A 17,685-nucleotide genomic window follows, 5' to 3' on the forward strand; every position below is an offset into this window, starting at 1 on the left:
CGAGGTTACGCATGAACAGGTGTTCGTTGAGTGAACTACTGTTCATTCACAACCTGGTGTGCAATATCTGATCTAGCCTGCTTCCAATATTATAATATACTGGACGTCGGTGCTCGTTCGAAACACTTACACGCCCTTTGAAGATATGTAGGTTACAGACCATCAATTCAACCAATGAGCATTTGGAACGTACGCAAAAAATAGTCCTACGCAGAAATTACCCCTGTTCCTCATAGTGCTGTGAAAAAAGTTCTCATCTCATTTAAAAAATGTAAACAGTTTCTGAAAGGAAAAACATTTCTGTACATTTTATAGGTGCATTTTGCTTCTTGTGATGTGAAGCCTAATCTCCATAATGATTTCTAAATATACCCCTATCTTGTGAAAACACTGGGATTTCCCATGCTATTTATAGACACTTCACTTCCGGTGACCAGTACTGCACTGCAAGTCTGCTAACCCCACATGCCATTCTGAGGATTGTGAGCTGACATATGTAGTATCATGCTGATATATAGTCCTCTGCAGGTTAAAGTTAAGGTAAAGTGAAGAGAAGCCATTGAATATTGTGAAATTAGCATAGAAGCCTATGGGAAGTGGAATTAGTGGTTTTTAGCCTGTAATGATCTGGATTATACGAACATTCCCATATGGCTTTGAGTTTATCAGTGTGTATATTTTCAATCTGTGACTGCAAGTTAAGAATTGCGCTTTGAAGACAATGATTTTATTGCTTGACAATCTAGTAAATATTTTCATATTAGAAAGGACGGCCGGCTAGATTCGGAATGCTTTATAGCTATACAGTTATTTGGTTCATTTTTGTAATATCGGGTACTAAAAACTATTGCAATATATTTATATGGCAATGTGTGCATACTTTCAATTCTTGACTTTGCGAGTTCAGAATTGAAGGATCTGTATCTTACAGTGTGGTACAGCCAATATACGATAATATTGGCAATACTGAAACAAAAGCTTTTAAGACAATGATTTTATTGCTTAAAAATCTGGAAAATGTTTTCATATTAGGAAGAATGACCGGCTAGACCCGGACTGCTTTATAGCTATACAGTTGCTTGGTTCATTGTGTAAAATCAGGTATTTTACAAACTATTACAATATATTTATATGGCAATGTATGATAAATAATAACGAAAGATGTTTCTTTCCTATGTAAATCTGGTCACATGCTACGTGTTTATATTAACAAACATAAAAGGCCAGGAAATATATTAAGGTTGTGTTTTGACAACGCTTTAACTGGTTTGTTTTTTAATGGTTTATATTTTTCATTTCTTTTACACATCAAACATCTAATTATCCGTACATCCGTTAGTTTCATTCAATGTTTTAAATCACCTAGGCATCAGGCGACTGGTTTTGTAAATAATTTTCTTTGGATCAACAGTTAAATCTGAAAAGGTTTATAGTTCTCTTTCTTCAATCTTAGTCTGTACATATCTACGCATAATATTACACTAAGTCGTCGCTACCGCACCTGCATTCCTCGTGATATTGATGGTGGTTATCAATTCTTAAGAAAACATAAATAACTTGTTTTTCATTCAGACTAAATGTGAATTCAAATATATATGAAATATTGGTTCTGTTTTGTTGAATTTAACTGGAGGCTAATATATAAATTCATTCATATAAGTAACAGATTTTCCAAATTTTTGCTTTTTATTAATTTTGTTTTAGGGATGATATTACTATATCTAAATTGGTCCGTGAAGCTGTCGTCCAACATCAGTTATACAAGTACAGTTGGCATCAATCCCATTATTTTTCACACAAATAAACGAACATGCAGTTTTAGTATTAGATTTTGACTCGTTTATGAATTTAGATCTAGATAAACGGGTCATCGGACATTTTGCATACAAAATATCGCCACCATTTATCGTTTCGTTAAACAGCCAATCGATTCAAGTGTAGCTAAATCTATCTCGGTCTTCCCATTACTGGTGTTTGTCTTGTTTTCCAATTACATTTTTTTTTTTTGGTTTAAAACCATGTTTGCGTTTCTGTGTTTGTAACGAAGACGCAATCGTTTGTTCTATGGTTCGTTTCATTACAATATAAGTATCAATTGAAAGAGATATTATTTCAGTGTTCCAAAGTTTCTAGTATTGCAACATCAATGTCATATTTGGGCGTGTTTTGTACAATAAAGCGTTAATGTCCTCTCCTTAATATTTCTTTGGGACACTTGTATTTAATGGCGTACTAATACGCGTAAGGCTAAAACAGACTGTGATCAAAAGTGATTTTTCGATTACGTGCATAATATGTTGATGAATTACCGTTTTTCACTAACATATGATAATGCCAAATTATTAGGCTAGTAAAAGAATAGATCAGTTCTGTAGTCGCTGTATTCGTTTAGTTGACAAATGGCAGCAGTAATTATATTTTTGAAATATCAAACCTGTAGGTTTTCAAGGTACGTTCGTCGCATAATTTACACCAAATATCAAGCTTCCAACAGCATCTGTCGTTCGAAATTCACTGTAGACGCTGCAGTCAGCCCTCTAAAAAATGCAAGAATCTTGCCATGTCGGAAAAAGTGAATGATTTTATGTGATGTTATCTGGTGGTCAAATGACGTTTAATTTGAATAATGTCCGGGAGTTTCGAAAAACTTGTCTGCAGCGGTTAGTAAGAGAGGAAACGAACATCTGACACTTCTTGGAGCTTACAAAATGTGTTCTATATCGATATTTTGATTTCTAATTATACTCCAAGTCACCTCAAATTGTTTGCGTTTTTTGCGTTTATTTTTGTAATTACTCGACGGTTCCTTTCAAAAACTTGCCATTTTATTCATGTCGTTCTGTACTACGCCATATTTCTGGTTCCCTGCTAATTTATTACTTTATGTGGTAAGACTCATATTAAGTACCAGTTGTAGCATTTTCATTCGGAACTTCTGGTTTTGTCTTTTACTAAAGGTAAAGAGCAGAAATATGGCGAAAAATCATGGAATTTCAGCTCTTCAATTGTGAGATAATAGGGAACATTTTAAAATATCCATAGAAACAAGATGGCGGATAAACAAAACATTCAGTGCAAAATTCTCGTAGGAAAAATAAATTTTGAATTTTTTCAATCTCGGAGGTAAGAACGAAAAATAATTGGAAGGGAATCGTAGTACAGAACGACATGAATAAAATGGCAAGTTTTTTTTAAAGGAACCGTCCAGTAATTACAAAAATAAACGCACAAACCGCGAACAATCTGAGGTGACTTGGAGTATAGTTCATATCATTCTTTTTATGTATATATTCTGATCAATTTTTGCATTAATTCCGTCCTGTCCAGAGTTTTTATATTATATTTAATTTTGTCCCGGAATTAACACAAAAGTATGTTTTCAAACAAACTCTACGACTTTGACTCTACCATTACCATTTATTAAATCACATTGCAGCAAATGAAGCGTATTGGTGTGTTTTTCCACAATTTTTGGCAGGGGGTTATGGACTTCACACTAACATTTCAGACAAGACCATTGAGTCAATTTCCATCATGAATGACGGCCTTGTTCTGCTATAGATCTTTTACCTCATTCATTGGACGGGCAGCATAGTGGATGTCGTACCTGAAGGATTACTGGCCCATCACTCACAATCTCAACACCCGAGAATACTTGTGTTTATATTGGATTCTTAAATGTCTGTGTTTTAGAGGGTACTTGATTTTTTTTTAGAAATTGCACTTTATTAATGAGGTGGAAAATCATAAAAGGGTCATATATAAAATATGAAAGACACGACAATATGTCGGCAAAATCATGCCGTTATATTCAGGTCTTTAAGTATTATTTTTGACTCATTGATAAACTGTACAAACAGGATATAAAAAAATAGTTTATGATTCAAATTTCTTTTTTGATGTAAAGCAACTATAAATTTGCATTTCTCGGTAGTTTTTGTTCGATTCAAATATGTTGTATTTGTTCAATATATATTGTAAGCGAAAGGAATTTCGTCTTCTCTTGAAAAGATCTAAAAAAAACGATTTTACTTTATCCACAATGGAAATAAAATTTAAAGCACGTAACATGTTTCATTTTGATATATTTCAGCAAAATGTATTTCGGATAGATCAAATAAATTACATAGGTAAGATGTGCAAAGGTGAGCATAAATGTACGAATAAAAGCAAAAACATGGTAGTAAATTTTGACGAAAATACTGAAACATCAAAACAATAGGATAATCCAGAGACATCATAGCCTAAGATATGACCATAAACGTGAATACAGGGAAGAATTGAGACGACCATCCACATATAATATTTCGACAGAATAAATTACAACTGCATAAAGTCACTGATGTCACATATACAAGACTGCGCACAAAAGCTAAAGCCCTTACAACATGAACTTCCACAAATAAAATTGGGATTGGCATCAGGTGACGGGAGGGTAAGCATGTTCTGCTCCACCAGCGGCACCCGTAACATTGCAAATTAGTAAGCCTCTAATTCCATCGGTTATCAATCCGTTCAGACGGGAAATATAACTTATGGTACATTGTCCCATCTATGAAATAGTAAACAACTTCATATAAGTTAATCAAGCTATGATGACTATCAAATTTATGAAATGATAACAACAAATGTTGAAACATACCCCTGAATTGTACTTCACACCATACCAACTCCTATAGGAAAGTCAGTTTACAAATCATATGCAGAATAGTAACAAATCAACTATGAAATATTTACTCCGTATGCTACAGGTGTTGGAATATTGCCACTTCGAAATGGGGAGTATACAATTGGAAAGTCACATTGAATACAAATCATAGCGTTTTCGTCAAATTTTCATTTCAAAAGTGCTATGTCATCTATGTATAGGTAAAAGACTAGATATGAAGTTGTAACCATTGTCTCTTTATTTTCAAATTCATTTGAGATAGATCAAATGCTATAATTCTTGAAATTAGAGATAATACTTCATCAATATAATGGTACAAAAATTGAAGGACTAGGTAAGTCGCGTTTTGGTCCTTATAAATCATAACTTCATACTAATTAAAAAAACAACACATCGGCCAAAAATGGGTAAAAGTGTGTTCACATAGATATTCCAATGGTCTGTTGGAAAACCTGTCCTCCAGGCTTAATAGAAATTGTGCTGACCGAAAGTTCTAACAATTTAGCAACGTCAGTTGCTCATTTTATCAGTTTAACTTGTTTTCATTTAGTGTCATCTATGTTCTTATCTCAACTTTCTTTCGACATTGGTTTCTGCTTAAAAGAAAAACAGTGTCAGATACATTTTTACCCTTTTAAACTAGATAATTTAAACTACCAAACTTATTGATAAGCTATATCTATTCTTCATTTTTTCCTTGGACGATTACAATACTTTCTAAACCTTCTAAATCGGTTTCTGCTCTCTAATCAAAAGAAGTAAATTATAATGTGTATTAAACGATTTTGAACTATTATGTCTTTTAAATGGTTATTCTAAGGACAGGAATACTTTCAAAAATTGTTATTAAGGATATTTTACCGCGAATTGTCCATTAAAGTAAGAAAATAAACTTTCCAAAAAATGCAATGAAACGCCACAATACTAACGTAATGGTATCAAAAAGGTAATCTAAGCAAATCATATGTGAGTTAAAATATAATGATAGCGATCAAATTTGTATCAAAATCAAATATCATAATAATTCTCAAATAAAAATCAGGAATACTATTTGGTTTATGATTCGATAACTGTATGAAAACAAACTACGTTTGTGGTAAGGATAATAAAAAAGACTAAGTACTTCCTTCTACATTGTGGTTCAAAAAGGGGTGCACATTTATTAGTTTAGTTTCAGTATAAGTTTTCTGCATCTGTTATATTATATAAATATACAGAAAGGTCTGAAAAATTCTCAACGATGTTAGAACTGTCAAATTTGCGATGAACTCGAACTCGTGACATCTATGGCAACACCGCCTGCACAAAGTCCAGCGCCCTAGACCACTCGGCCAGCTAGGCTATATAAAAATATAGCTTTCGCTGGCCAGGTCATCCCTCCTCGTAGGATTAATCTAGGACAGTTCATTTAGATGTTGTTATGTAGGATAGAGGATCAAATTAATGATGCATATCACAACAAATCAGTATTATACAAACGTCTCAGAATGTGAGGAGGAATGACCCGGCCAGCAAAAGCTATATTTTTATATAGTCTATCTGGCCTAGTGATCTAGGGCGCTGGACTTTGTGCAGGCGGTGTTGCCATAGATGTCACAGCGGTACGAGTTCGAGTCCCGCAGAGGAAACGACCAAAAATTTGCATCGCAAATTTTTGACAGTTCTAACATCGTTGGGAATTTTTCAGTCCTTTCTATACGTTTACATTATCTTCCCTGTTTCAATTTGATCTGATGGAGCAGTGTAGTGAATAGAGTCGTCACATTCTAAGATATATCTCAGAATGTGACGACTCTATTCGCTACACTGCTCCATCGGATCAAATTGAAACAGGGAAGATAATGTAAGAATAGGAAGCTGTGAAAAATTTCAAACGATGTTAGAACTGTCAAATTTACGAAGCAAATTTTTGGTCGTTCCCTCCGCGGTACTCGAACGCGTACCACTGTGACTTTTAAGACAACACCTCCTGCACAACGCCCAGCGCCATAGACCACTCGACCAGCTAGGCTATATAAAATAGGATATATATACATACTTCTAAAGATTAAAAATTACATATAATGTTTGTACCCGATTATAAAATTGTGTTTCCTTATACTGATCACGGAAAATTGATTTCGGTCTAATGTTGTCTTTTATGAATATCATTACAGTTAATATAAAAAAATAAGGAAAAAGGAAAGATAGATAAACCACAAGAGCCAAAAAAACTGTATGAAATAAGAGAGTACTTTCTATATATATACCAATCAATTCTGTGTATTAGTAGTGTGGGCGTGACTTGGCCGGATATGTTATAAAATATTGCGGTTTAAGCACTTCTAAGTGAGATAATTTAAGACAATTGTCTCCTCGTTTACTTTTAAAACGTATATTGAGCTGATTTACTCATCGTCTAAAAACGAAAAGGCCCCACCTATCCATCAAAATATTCCCGTTATACTTTATCTACATATGCTTAATATACTTCCACCGGCACGGACTTTCGTAAATGCGAAAAACATTATGTAAACGATTTATATTCTAGAATATTAAAAGTCTATTGGAAATTGAAGAAAAATTGTCATAGATCACGATTGACCGACACACTTATTGGTAAAAAATGTCAGCAGTCTGAGTTAAAATGGTGAAGATATAATCAAAACAATTCGTACAAGAAAGGGAAATCAAGGGAACAAGGATTTCAACGGAATTGATCATTTCTGGATAAAGAGCACAGAGAAAATAGAAACACACAACAAAGAACATGAAATAACCAAAAGAAGCAAAAGTGAATTTACGGCTCCATTTAAATCAAGAAGTATCGACCAAGTGTACCGGCCGGGTAAACGTCATCTTCGTAGTTAAACAATCCCACCCAGTTGCTCACAAAATAAATGCTTAATGGGAACATGGCATTTCAAGGGCAATATTACTGAAGCCAAAAACTTTTAAAGCTGATTTAAATCCATTTAACTGTACATTAGTCATGTTGTTGGGGACAAATAGTTCGATGCTCTTACAATCAACATCTGTGTTGATGGTTTATAAATTATTTTTTGTTATCAATTATCTGTTAAATTGCTTTTTGTACTTAACACGTACCATATAAATATCGTACTGTTGTCAAAAAGGTTTTTGACCCTTTACAACATACTGTTAGTATAAGAAGCCAATGATGTACGACCTTTTTATGTGGGGCATTAACGATATTGATACCTAGTGACACCCACCCGATTATCTAATGTTCATGTCTATTATGGTGTCCTTTGACACTACTAAAATACTTTTAAATGTCAAATTACCGAGTGTTTCCGATCTTATGCTTCAATAACTTAAAGAAATGCTGCAAGGCAAACAGTTTTTAATGAAAAGGAAGTTGAATGTCTATCTGCTTTTATTGTGCATAACAAAACATAGATATGTGTTTGCTTTTTTTTATTTCATTCTTCAATATTACAAAATTGAAAAAACTGAGACACTTTGTCTTCATTTCTTGTATTAAACTGGGAAATACTTTCTGTTTGCTGGGTTTTGATTTTCATATTGATATTTATATTTTTATAGAAAAAAATACATGTTAAATTCAAATCATAGAACAGAAGACATGTAAAAAAATCAGTCTTAGACTGATACATAAAAGTTGTGCTTTATGTATTCAAAGCGTTATTTATTTGAAACCATGGAACGTTATATTCATGGAAAGAAATATATATTGTAAAGTGCAACAAATGCAATAGCCCCGTGCAGCTCCGGGTGTCAAAATAATAGGCCTAGCTGCAGCAGCACTAAGCCTGTCGTAAAAGGAGACCAAATAGTGCTCAGAACCCTAGTTGGGGACTAGGGCACTATACCCACAGAGCAACTGGGTTGTCTGCCCCAGGTGGTGGAATTGGCTACCCCTGGCGTGTTACATGCTGGGGTTATCAGGCCATAATACAGAAAACCTGACCGCAAACCATAGTGGTGCATCGTGTTGGGAAAGATGCCACGTTCCTTGCACGTTGAAGAACCCTTCTGTGGTATTCTCCCGGAGTAAGAACCATAGGGCTCCACCACAGAAGGCTAAATTGCCCGACCCTACCCATCTCTCCCTATTTCCAGTGGCAATCAAAGTTTGTCGGCCTCTACTGTCCTTGTGTCCCACCCCATGTTTTATTTCATCATCAAGTCATGTTCATTTTGTTATCCATTTCATGTTCATCACCTGAATATAGCTGAAATATTGCTGCTCAGGGGTTAAGGGTGCACTATACAGTTACATTAAGGCGCACACCAAGTTACCCCCATCAAATTTTGAAACCTTAAAATTAAAAGTTGAAATTTGGTGGATATATTGTTTAAATGTCGTTAAGCATTTATACATAGACCGATGTAATATATGTAATGGTAAACAGGTGACATTTAAATGAAGAATGGTATCCGGAACATTTCGGATCCCCTGCCGTTTTAGGTTCTCTCCTCAGTAACAGATGGCTGATTTTCAAAATACCTTATTTCGCACGAACTTTTGGAACTACAATATTGAGAGAATGTATCGAAAAGGGTCTTATTATTTTATCCTTTTCCACCTACTCCATGCATACGTTCATCCTGTGGTAGTGTCTAAGTGCCTGATATTTTATAAAACATAGTATTTGGCTGTTAGTTTTGGAAAGTCACCCCTGATTTGTACTAGAACTCAGTAATATTTTTTCAGGATGTTACCATGGCTGCTGGATTTTATAACAATAATCACTAAGTTACTTATAAATGACTTGAACCTCCACATAACAAGGATTTCAAAAATATGCACTTTTTTACAAAACACTCGAAATTTCTGTGCGGTCTGCCTCAAAACAGCTTTATTTCAACAAAATGATACCAAATCTTCAGAAATGACCTAACTATATTGTACTACTTAAACCCCATCAATCAATCAATCAATCAATCATGAACCAAAACAGTAAGTACTTTGGCGGGTCACTATAAGATCTGAAAGACGGGTAAATACACCATCAAACAAGCTCCGAAAGGCTCCGACAAGAGAAATGGATCCATGATAACAGAACAAATTTAACGTTCTATAACGGCATAAGGACACCTAATGACCGTGGACAGAGGCGTGAAACCTGTGATTTGGTGAAAATGAATTTAGGAGGCCTTAACTGCCTTCTAGTGTACGGTCAAAAATAAACTAAAACAAAATTACACACACGTTAAAACTCCCTCAATAATACACCCCATTCTCTCCATTGAATACCTCAACATACAAAATAGACAAAAAGGGATATCCATTGAAACAATGATTGAAGTTACTGAAATCAAGCTCAATACATATTCAGGAGTGACAAAACCATCAAAACTTCCAGCAATATAAATTATCAGTCACTACAATTCTAGAGAACTAGGTTTGGAGTAGCAACATCAAGTGCTTGATAGGTAAAAATTGATGTAATTTGATATAAAAAGCAACAAAGTTCTTACGCAGAGATGTAACATACAATTGCAATTTACATGTATTTTGTACAGTATTCCATTGCTATTACATATATTCATGTTCGTTGCGTCTTTATATGAAATGATAACTATTGATAAAGGCAATGCTACTTTTAGATATATATTATTGTGTAATGATTTAAGTGGGCGTTTGTATAAAACCATGTAAAAATGAAAAATGTATAATACAAGAAAAATTTCATTTCATAAAATAATGTCATATTTTAGTACTGCATGTCATTAAAGCACATAAGGTGTCATATATTTGAAAGAGTTCATCTGTCCAAACGATAACCATTACATATTTAATCTACAAATTGTCCAGATACAAGTGATTATAACAGTGACGGAATGTGCTGTCGTCATTGACTTTGCGTATCTCACATCTGGTCATGTACTATTTTGTTCACTGAATTTTTATCAGAATTTGTCACGAAAGTGTTACATTACAATACAGGTGATAGTAATCATAACAATACCAGGTGTCTAACTTTTTATGATCTACCTTACTGTTATTGTGACAATATAACTGTCCTGCTCAATGGGTAGGAATAATACTGTATTATTCTTCATCTTTTTTACGATTCTTGTATTTCTATGGTAGAAATCTAACCTTAAATGTCATTATGTTACGTGACAATATTGGCTATTTTTAAAACAAACTGCAATGAGAACGTTTTTTTTGCTAACCATAATTTTATAAATTCTTAAATCCAAAGTCACATTTTTACTGCTAATAATGTATTGTCATATATTTTGTTATATCAGTCATACAACAATGTAGTGATACGTCAGAAAATTCTAATGCATGGAAAATAGAAAAAAATCAAGTTTTATCTAATTAAGTAGCAGTCGTTATGAAAATTAGATAGGAGGTGATTCATGCATGTCAAATATCCACAAACTTTTCAATTATTTCCTATTCAGAATCAGTTGCAGACCACATTACCAGCATTGTTTTTCGTTTCATTTGTATAGATTGTACATGAAATTAGCACTTTGTAAATTTGTTTGATCCATGCTCCATGTTTTAATGTAGTCCGGCTTGTTAATTTACTTTTTTTTCCTTTTTTTATGTTATATTGGTCATTTCATGTTCCATTTTGCGTGTGTATATATTTTTTTTCTATTTATCTATTTATAGATTTCTTTGGTTTTCCCTTCATGTGTTCAGATACAACTTCTGACGTTATAAGAAAGATAACTCTAATATTTATGTGGTAGTAAATTAGCTTTAAACTATGGGTTTGTAATCATATTAAATCCAGAAGCCAATCTGGAGGACTTAATATTAGGGAAAATGATAAAACTTCTCATCAATGTTGAATTTTAGGATAATAGTGAAGGATTTTAAAAGACAAGATATCCGTTGCTGTTTGTTTTGTCTATTTGTCGTTCTGATGTATATTACTTTCATTACTAATGCATATGTTTTAGTTTCTTAAATTTTAACATTTTGATGTTTATACTTGTCATTTACTTACATTGTTTTTGTTGTTCATACATGAGTTTACAAATTTCATATGTCTTTAAGGGGATCTAGATCTTTGTTTAAAATCCAAACAGGTGGACGGTGTGTAAATAATGTCTTAATACACCAGGACGGCACCACCGGCAGGTTCTTTTAGGTAATTGTCAATTACTAACACAAGTAGAAACTAATATAAGCCACCATGTTGATTGACAATTCCTATAACTTCACTTTGTATCGTTATCATTATTTACCTGCTCATAATTTTCTGTCCAAATAGGGACATATTGCAGCATATGTTTTTCAAATGTTTTCAACGCTTATGATTACATATTTAAAAAATGATTTTGTCAGATGGAATAACACAGGACATATTGGTTTTATTAAGGGGTCGTTTGGTTCTACATACCCCCTTATCGTTATATATGTTTTAAAATACTTTCGTTTACATGACTTTTGTATTCATTTTGTTTAATCCTAAACAACTTTGAGGTTTTGTTTTGAAAATAATCTGAATCTGAATGGTTTTAATTTAAAATTATCCAATTTAGCCGTCATAAATCAACGCATTTTTTACAAAATTTTCCAAAATGCGTAAGGCAATTAAAAGCTACTAGTCTACAAATTTAAACTTTACGTTCATTCAAATTACCCTATGTATAAACCTTTAATAGAAACAATACTTTATAACAACGGTCAACCTTCATCTAGACTATCTTTTTTCAACAAAATATGTAATAGTTATTTCTCAAAACATGTCGCGATTCTTTGTATTTGAAGATGAACTCAGTATTCTGAAAGCGAAATTTAAATTTGTACTCTGATGAAAAAGACGATTCTTGAAGCTTTCGGTTAATTTGTCGTGCTTTTTCACTTTCACAAATGTATGCATAAAAATTGCACGATTTATTTATAGATATATAAATGTTGATTTCATCATTGACTGGCACAAGACTGTGTGAAAAAAAAATCAAACTTTAATTTAAAAAATAATTTTGCCAATATCATTTTCATTTATTTATCTATCAAACTTTACACATAATGGGTTGAACACGTAACAATCATGTTTTGCAAATCATTCATTTAAAACAAAACTGTTAATTCCGGTTTTGCAAAATGAAAACAACCGATATTCTGTTATATTGTATAATTTACTTAAGTGTATGTCAACATTTTGTTAAAAACTAATGACTTAGTCTTGAAAGTCGAATTTATACATATTTAACATAACATGTGTGATATGAATGGTTACTAAGCAAAATACAAAATACTAGCTTTATTCTCTTGTCTCAGCAACAGACATCATATGAAATACATTCATTGCTTAATTGTGAATTATTAATACAAGTTATAGTACAGATTACGTCCAATCTCTTGTTAAAAGAACATTACAAGTAAAATATAGAGCTTAATGTGTTGTTACAATACAATATATATGAAAGTTAATGACAAATTCAATATGAAATATGTATACAAAACGAGCAAAAACAATCAAAAACTTGACAAATTCGGACAAAACGGGGGCTCCATACGTAAAACATAAAATGTATCGAAAGACATGCTTAATAGAGAAAAAAACAGGCCCAATTCACTAGGATTTGTTAATTAGCTGACTTGTTTCTCTACTAAAGGCAGGAACAAAGAAACTCAATTTTATATACAGTAATATTTTCTCTATTTTACTCAACTTAGTTTGCTTCTCTTTTCGAATCGGCCTTGTACTATGTCCTCAAACAAGTTGTATTAGACATCAACGTTACTGCAGCCAAAAACAATTTTGTTTGGTTCAATATGGCTGTCTTCTGACCAATAATATAAAATAGGTTTAACATTTCCTCACAATACTATATAAACGGACGAATACAAATGTAAATCACGGGACCAATACCAAAGAACAGTTATGGCAATGTTAGCCTCCATATGAAAAAGTGACCAAAAATGAAAAAGGACTAAATACGAAGAGTTGGTCAATTATTAATCTCATTCAAGCATTTTGAAACATATTATCGTTCTTTTGGACAGCATTTTCTTCAATAACACGAAACACTTTTACATGTCTGCAACAACAAAAAATATGTAAAGAATACGTCACCTACAAGTTTTGTAGAAAAATAGAAGGAAAATGGCGGTTAAAGTCAGCGGCCAATCATGTATTCCATTTGAAATCGATTTGGTTAGTAGTTTTGTTTTTTTGTTTTTTGTTTTTTTGTTTTTTTGTTTTTTTTTGTTTTTTTTGTTGTTTTTTGTTGTTTTTGTTTGTTTTTTTGTTTTTTTTTTCATTTTTTTCATAATACCGGTACATAAGTGAAAGGTTTAGTTGGGCGCGTTTCTTTTAATAGCTGTCCTGCATGGCATTGCTTCAGAAGAAAAAGCTCGACCTAGTACAATTGTTCTTGAATATAATACAGGAAAATTTATATAAAGAAGTCATTCTCTAACCCTTAAGTGTCGAAGTTTTTTAGAAACTATTATATAATATATGATTTACAGTTAGAATAAGTGTGTTTACAAACTATTCCTTTCAGTACATAAAGAATTCGCGAAAATAAGTGCATGTTTCTTTCCGTACAATATTACAAAAAATATATAATGTCTGATACCATCAATTCATCTGTATTTATATTTTCCACGAGAAATACGATTCTGAATTTTACAAAAAAATTTCTCAGAACAATTTGTTCATTAATACGACAGTTTTGATTTTTAATCAAGAAGAAGACAATATTAAACAGCCGTACTATAATTGCTCTTGTAAAATTGTCGAGCAATTGACAATTACAATGGTACTACATTGAAAGTCGACGATCAAAATGATTGCACTGTGTTGTTTCGAAAACCACGTGGGAAATCATTTTCATCATTAAGTGCTCATTCCGATCAATATTAACTCAATTACTTTTACAACGGAATGATTAAATCCGGATCGCCGACCAATATGGCGAGCAGTGCCACCTGCCTTTTTAACGGGACATAACTGTACAGCGTAGTGAATGTTTTACCCTTGGGACGAGTGAGTGATTTCAGATTACAGAACGCTTCAATGGAAGTTCACACGAAAATTGCACTTTGCCGTTGTGTCGCTATTTGACGTATATTCAGTCAATTTTGTCATCTACTAAGACACTTTCATGTGCAAAAGACGATAAAACTGACACGTAAAACGTACAACTGGCGATAGAACGAAGGAATTTCCCAAGAGATATTACTACTATAAAAGGAAATTGTTCAATTGTCAAAGACCAATAATTTAGAAAACCTTCTTTTTTCACTTTTCACAATATAAAAAACTAAAAGTAAATGTTACATGCCAATAATTTAACTACTGAAAATCTTCTTTAACATTTAGAAACATTGCATTTATTTTTTTGAGTAGATGAGTTATCTGCCTTTGGTTGTGATTTGTTGTTAGTGATTTGTCACATGTTTTGATTTTGAGTCTATTTTCATGTTCAAAACATTTTTTCATTGTCTGTAATATTTGCAGTCCATAAAAATACAGTATACTTAGAAAAACAAAGTTTAATGCGAAATATACATATTTTATTTATTTATTTATTTTTTGACAAAGCTACTTTATACGACTAGCATTTTTATTTTAAATTTTACATTGAATAGTTTAATAAATTGATTTCTGTTTTTTTCTGATACTAAATCTAAAAACAAAACCCTTGTTTATATGTTCGAACAAAAAGCATGTCTTAATTTAACTTCAGCTCTACCTCTTTATACATAGCAGAAGAAGTTTATGAAACACAAGTGTCTCATATTTTGTCGCAAAATGTTGTTATATCAAATTACCTCAGAAACGCCGGTTTCTATCAATAGTGATTAATGATGTCTTTTGTTGAAAAGTAAGTACCTCCCAAGTAAGCTACGACACACATCGCACATATAATTACGTTTTCTAGCATTTGCAAACCTTTCCGGGAAAAATTAAAATATCATTACAAAGACGAATGGCTTTTTAATTAGTTTTTGGTTTAATTAGTGCCTAAAGTACAGCAAATGTACAAAACACTGAGAAGCAACAGACAGTCACAAAACTAATTTAATCTAAGGGCTGACTGGTTAGAGAACTGTTACGAAACAGTTTTGTTTCTGCTGCGGATTAAAACAAGTATAACAGTATTTTAATGCTAAGCAACAGTTTCTTCTGTAGATTAGAAATTTCAGTACTATTGACTATTATTGTTGCAATTACGATTCGTAATTTTAACAACATTGAGAGCTACTTCAAATGAGAAAAACAATAAAAAGATTCAGGATGAAATAAAGCATGCCGGACTTGTCATTCAACCCATATCACCTTAGTAAAATCTGCATGCAACTCACAGTTCAAAAAAAGTAAAAGGAAGACGACAATGATTAGAATGAGGAACATAAAAGTCACAATCGTGATACAAAGACTCAATCATGCATAAAAACAAACAAAACAACTTAATTGGCAGTCTTTGTAAGAATCATGCAAATTCTGTAAAATGTGATACACCCTAAAAAGGTTACACATTTCTATTTTTGTTATTAAGGTGCTGTATATGTTAGTATAGTAAAATATGTTACTATTCGTTCCAATCTGCCTGCTTGTAGGAGAAAATCAACATTGAAAACCAGTTTCTATTGTATTTTATTTTAGAGTCGTTTACAGATTTGTCTTCCTTAATTTTGAATTCTACAGTACATTTTATATAATTTTTATCTTCTAAGAAAAAGAGTTCTTTTCTGGAGTGCCACTTAAATTACACACATTAACTAAGCCACTTGTACAGATAAATAGTGTTTGTCGTGTTAATTATTTTACTACTTAAATGGATAAGGTTATACAAGGGAAATTAATTGATTACATAAAAGTTGAAATTGACCATATGGATCAGAGACTTAATAGGTATTTATTTCCGTGCAAGCCAAATGGAAGCCAGAAAAAAGTAAAATATATAAGGATTTGATAATAATGGTTTGTTATAATATATTCCTAAACTAATTTTAGTCAGGTTTAAAGATAATTCTCTGTCATTGTTTGCGACGATTCGTTTTCATTCAAATTCACAGTAATGAACTACTTACGTTTCAAGGTTATATTACATTGTTCTTTTATTTTATTTTTTTCCAATTCAATTTGAATGTAGATAATAGCGTGCATGGTTTAATTTAATTTAAACGAATAAACAAATGCAACGCAATAGCATGAAAATTAAATTATGATACAAAATTAAGAAATTTCAATTTCAAAAGAAGTGGAAAATTTTATTTGACAATTATACAAAGCAAATGGTACCAAGAAATAATGCAAGTGGTATAAGATTCATTTATTTTATTTCTTTAGAACAATATCATGACAAGGAATAATACTGTAGTATTGATATGTAAGGAACCTACATACAATCTTATTACGTACTATGCAAGCTCCGAACAGCGTCTTAGGTTCCGAAGTCACTCTAGACGCTGCAGCCAGCCCTCTCAGAAAATGCAAGAATTTTACAATAAAGGGGAAAAGTGAATGATTTTACGTGACATTATCCGATGGTAAAACAACGTTTGATTTGTATTATGTCCTGGAATTTCGGAAGGCCTGTCTGCAGCAGTTGATAGAGAGGTAACGAACGTCTACTGCTGCGCGGAGCTTGTGTACTACATTGTGTTGGTATTTAAACTTATGACACATCAAAATGTTACAAAACAAAAGATTTTACACATCCGTTAAAAGAATTAAATTAAAAGCTTGTCAGTCAAAGTAAAAGGAATGTTCGAACAAATAGTGCTTTAAAGTCTAGACAACTAGCTTTTCTAGAAAATATCTTTTTAAGGACCAGTATTTCTAAAAATCAGGAAGATGGTGATTCTGGCATGTTAAAAACCTACCGAATTCAGTTTTATTTTTTGTTTAGAGGCAGCAACTGATCACATGACCAGTTTCAGTTTTTCATTTGGTTGTTGCGCTTTTAAATATAAATAAAAAATATATACACTGTACATGAAGTTTGGACTTTGCAAGAGTTATTGTTCTTGATTTGGTTGATTTTAGTCAGAGATGAATGCACGATCTTCTAAAAAGTGCAGATCCGAATGGAGAAAAGATTGTTTTATGTGA

This window comes from Perna viridis, chromosome 10 (genome assembly GCF_037379345.1).
Source record: "Perna viridis isolate PV_CMFRI_1.1 ecotype Kerala chromosome 10, ASM3737934v1, whole genome shotgun sequence".
NCBI lineage: Eukaryota > Metazoa > Mollusca > Bivalvia > Mytilida > Mytilidae > Perna > Perna viridis.